This window comes from Humulus lupulus, chromosome X (assembly GCF_963169125.1).
Source record: "Humulus lupulus chromosome X, drHumLupu1.1, whole genome shotgun sequence".
Taxonomy (NCBI): Eukaryota; Viridiplantae; Streptophyta; class Magnoliopsida; order Rosales; family Cannabaceae; genus Humulus; species Humulus lupulus.
This window is the reverse complement of record NC_084802.1, coordinates 176,056,375-176,061,263: the sequence shown is the minus strand read 5'-3', so window position 1 is coordinate 176,061,263 and position 4,889 is coordinate 176,056,375. Positions and strand designations below refer to the sequence as shown.

At 34.2% G+C, this 4,889-nt stretch overlaps 1 long non-coding RNA gene across 1 annotated transcript; it reads right to left on the bottom strand.

The window, feature by feature from the left end:
* Nucleotides 1-421: 421 nt before the first annotated feature.
* Nucleotides 422-3,244, bottom strand: LOC133805078 (uncharacterized). The gene is made up of 3 exons (XR_009878823.1): nt 2,805-3,244; nt 2,287-2,723; nt 422-1,768 (listed from the first exon to the last, which is right to left on the bottom strand). It is a non-coding gene; the product is annotated as an uncharacterized LOC133805078 (long non-coding RNA).
* Nucleotides 3,245-4,889: the final 1,645 nt, after the last annotated feature.

Below are 4,889 nucleotides of genomic sequence, written 5' to 3'. Positions count from 1 at the left end.
AAAAAAGTGTTGCTAAACGTGTCTTTGATTTCTTCACTTTATAGCCTGAGAAGAGATCCTTCATTGCTAACAAATTGATCTTTAAATCAAAGACAATAAAAAAATAGACATTATACAAAATCTGTAAAGATTTTCTCAAACAACTCTATTAGTTGACTTAGCAAATTTGTAACGTACCTAGTTCACAAAGTGAACCACATACTATTGACCCTCGATTTGGTCAACGACACAGAGTTAGTGAAAATGATAAAAATAAAATCAATTAAACTCAAGAAGGTAAATAACACCAAGATTTATAGTGGTTCAGCCCCAAAGAATGATAATGACCTACGTCCACTTCGTGTTCTTATTAATGTAGAACTCCAAAACATGTGATCAATGAACTAGGGTTCACGAGTTTCACAAACTTGGAGGTAAGTACAAGTTTAGTGGATAAAAACACTATAGTTATCTCTTGATTACAAATGATACTCTCTTAATACAAAAATTGCCTCTCCCTTCAATGAATCCCATGAGTCCTATTTATGGGCTCAAGGATATACATATAGGCCTATGAGTTGTCCTTAACTTGTGTTACAAGCATATTCTAATAATAACAGAAATAATGATATTTACATATAAATGAAATCAAATATCCTTGAATTCTGGTTTAGGTCATATGAGCCGTTCTAGTCGCATGTGTCAACACATCAACTTTCTTGTTACTCAACATATTCCTTGCGCCTTGCGCCTATTGGACAGCTTAATTTCCTCTTGATCTCCTAGTCGTTGGTTGACTAGACCTTCATTAATAAACAGTCACGTGTTGCTCACGTGCGCCTCGACCATGACACGTCATCATGCAAATATTTTAGGTAAACAGATACATTTTATAATGAACAAATTTCCTGCATTGATTAGAGAAATATGATAGTTATTCAAATCAATCAATAAGAGAAATATAAACATTGTCTTATAAAATATCACACGATTTTATGCTCTTCTAAAAAGGAGTCTTTCTTAATTTAGAAAAATCAATTAAGATTTTTCTTTAATTCCGCAAGATATCCGGGCTACATAAAAATACGGTCCTCATGAAATAAAATTATAACTTTTCCAAAAATTAAAGGACAAAATAATTTTTAATTTCTAGAAATCTATTTCTTTAATTAAAAATATTGCCTTAGACTTTCCATATTAATATCTAGTCAAAAGAACACGAGTTAAGTATATACAAATAAAACTGTGTTCAATGGTTGCTACAATAAAATGCAATTCTGCTGGGGCAACCTGAACCATTATTGGAAGCTTAAATTTTGTCATGTAAAGAATAGAACCAACAAAAAACTAAAAGAAACACCGTAACAGATCTACTTGTTGTTGGTCGCGTTCATGCCTTGAAGAATAGACAAGATAGCCTGCTGAGAAGATTCTAGAGCGTTGACCTTACAAATGAAATGCGAGAAGCATGTTTGAAGATACGCAGATGATGTTGTAGCATCTTCTGAGGGTGCCGGTTCAAATGAAGCAGATGGAGGACCAGAGGCAAAAGGAGGAATGGCAACCTTTTTCCCTTTGGATGGTGCTGGAGTCACCTTGAGACCTTTAATTTTATATATTGGATGAGTATTGGCCTTGAGAAATTCTTCATTCTCAACATTGACAGGATGTTGGCTTTGGAAAATCTCATAAATGAGACATGGGTGAACAAGCGAGTGTCCTTTCTTCTTTCCCATTCCTAGACTCAGAATGTTGTCTAAAATGGTCTCAACCAGATTCAGAGGCTCGCCTGTGTCAATATCAAACAAAAAAAACACAATGTTTTCAATAATAGTAGAAGTATGAGGATCCCGTTAATTTGAGAAAACTAGTGCAATACGATAGATTTGCAGGTCATGTATATAGCTTTGAAGTTATCATTTGAAGACCATACAACATTTTGACCAAGAAACTTGGATGCCACCTTATTTTTAGGATACAAATTTTTGTCATCCACATGAGGATAGGTAGGAAGTCCTAAGACTTTGGATATTTCCCCAACCCCAAAAGTATACAAATGACATTGAACATAAATTTCCCATACTTTCCCAAAATAAAACTCTTCGGTTAGATTGGCATAAAGTTCCTTTACTATCCTAGGAACATACCCTTTCTAATTACACAAAGAACAAACCCATTTCTTATATTGAAGAATTTTGACTACCCCAAACTGTCTATGAGCATCTAGGAAAGAATTAGTCTCAACAAAGATAGACCTTCTCATAAAGAGACCAATGTCTAAGATTGTCATTGTAACAGAAGTATGACCTGATGAGGCAATGGGAGATTTATCTTTGGTTGGCTTTGTGGAAGGAATAACAAATTATGGAGCAGATTTTGAAGGCTTTTCAGTTGCTGGGGTAGTAGGCACAACTGCTGCATGAGATGGCTTACTTGCACGAGCACTTGATGAGGGCCCGACTTGATCAGACTTGTCACCAGTGTTTGCTACCTTTTTAGAAGCAGATTTTTTGAGAGCCCCTTCTTTGGCTTTGATTGCAACAACTTTGGAAGCAAGAACATTTGGAGACTCTTCACTTTTAGATTCAGTAGAAGGCAATTCTTTGGATGCAAAGCCTGGATCTTCCTTAGAATTTTCAGAATCGTCTTTGAGTAAGAACTGGTCGCTAAGGGATCTTCAGACTCCTCCTTCTCCTTGTCCGACTCATTTTCTTCAACCTTGTCCTCACTTTTATTTTCCAAGTCTGAAGGGAAAATGGACTTTCTTTTAAAATCCACAATAGGTTTGACTGCATGAAGAAAACTTTTGGGTTTAGGGCTATTACCAGCAGAATTTGTTTGCATATGGTCTGAAGCTGAAACAAGTGTGTAGTGTCCTTGTAGAACCATAAGAAGCTTGGGCAGGTTTGGCATTCATATCACCCACAAATTTTGCAGATGGAAACACAAGAGTCGTGGGGGCATCATCGTGTACTGATGGGATAACAATGGACTTCATGAATGACTTTGAAGCCTCCTTGGACGAAGTCTGAGATTTTTTTGTTGCACCAGAGGGGCTACCACAATGAGGGGTAGCCCAAAATGTCTGCTTTCTAGCCTTCGATTTGGTCTTCATCAGGCTCTTTAGGGTTTTGAGCGCCAGGGGAATAGCAATTGAGGATTTCTCACCACTTTTCAACTTCATTACTCTTCTTGTTTTCACCATTGTTTCTATTGAAATTGTTAACAATAGGAAACCGAAAAAATCACAAGAAAAAAATGGAAGTGGTGGGGTTTGTGTCGTGGGGACTAGGACCTGTAGTGTTCGTGGTGCGGTTTTTCTATAATTTTTTAGCCCGCACCGCATAGACCTCAAATCGCATAAATTGTACCACAAAATTGTAGTGTGGTGCAGTGCGATTTTAGCAGTTTATATCTATCGCCAAATAATTTAACGATTAAATATTATAATTAAGAAAAATTTATAATAAATCTCATAACCATAGAGTGTTTAACAAAATAATTAAATGTACAACAAACTAATAAACTTTAAGCAAAACAATAAAAATATAACAAACTAATAACAAATAAAAAATATAATATAAAAATAAATATTATTTTAATTAAAGAAGAATATTTTTATATTGAAACATTATATTTCTTTCTACATATTGTGTATATTATATTATACTATATAAATATTTATGCATTAACTTTAAATGTAGTAAAATTGAAAAAATAATACAAAAAAGTTAATATATATAATGACGCAGTGCGGTGTAGTTTGAATCGCATTTATAAAATTTAAAATCGCAAAGCACAATGCACCGCGCGGTTTGGAAAAAATACAAACCGCAACCGCACTACGAAGGGTTCTAAACCGCAAATTACGATGCGATGTGGTGCGGTGTTGACAGTTTGTGCAGTGTGGGCAGTTTTATGAACACTCCAACAACTAGGCACTTTACATTAGTATGAATTGGAACAATTTTGAGTAACTGCCCACATGAGACAATTCAAACACTTTATTAGAGAATAAGTTGAAAAGGGTAACTAAATCAAAGAATATTGCTATTTTATACTATAAAAAGAAACTTCTATTTTTCCCAAAATCTCACTCTGTTTTCAAATCAAAATTCCTTTATTATCATTATTATTGTTGTTGTAAAAGAAAATATATTTTTTTTATTTCTTTAAATATGGCAAAATATCCCCAAATATGTCAAAAACAATTTGTTGACCTGAACAAAGAAAGAAAGAATATTACTATCATCAATTAAAATAATACACACTAATTAGGATAGGAAATTATTGTGATATTCCATTATTTTGTTTTATTCTCGAAATAATAACCTGATGAACCTTGTTGTCACAACACCTATACTTGTTACAGGAGCAACCCTTTTACACTCAACCACTCTTGAGTACTAGTGTGTTAGAGTGAAATTTAGAGACATTGATCTTTATGGCGTGTGTTCAAGTGTCTTTTTCATCAATAAATTGCTACCCAACCCGAAGATACACACTGTTCAAGATGTTATCCCTCATCACCTGGTAGTGCATTCTCTACATAATGTTAGCTACATAGTATAAACTTACTCAATGATAGTTTTCACATATCTGGATAGACAACATATTCATGAAATTTTAAAGGGATATGGAAAAAAAAATTGTAATAATAGGTAATCAATTAGAGCAAACCCCTAAGACATCCCTCAAGGATTCAAATCTGACAACTTCTAAAGCTTTTGTAAAAATGTCAGCTATCTATTTTTCAGTCTCGACATATTCTAAGACAAGCTCCTTTTTCTCAACCAATTCTCTAATGAAATGATGATGTATGTCAATGTGCTTTGTACAGGAGTGTGCTGAATTTTTTGAAATATGGATGGCACTAGTGTTATCGCAAAAAATTGTGTTCCATATACCAT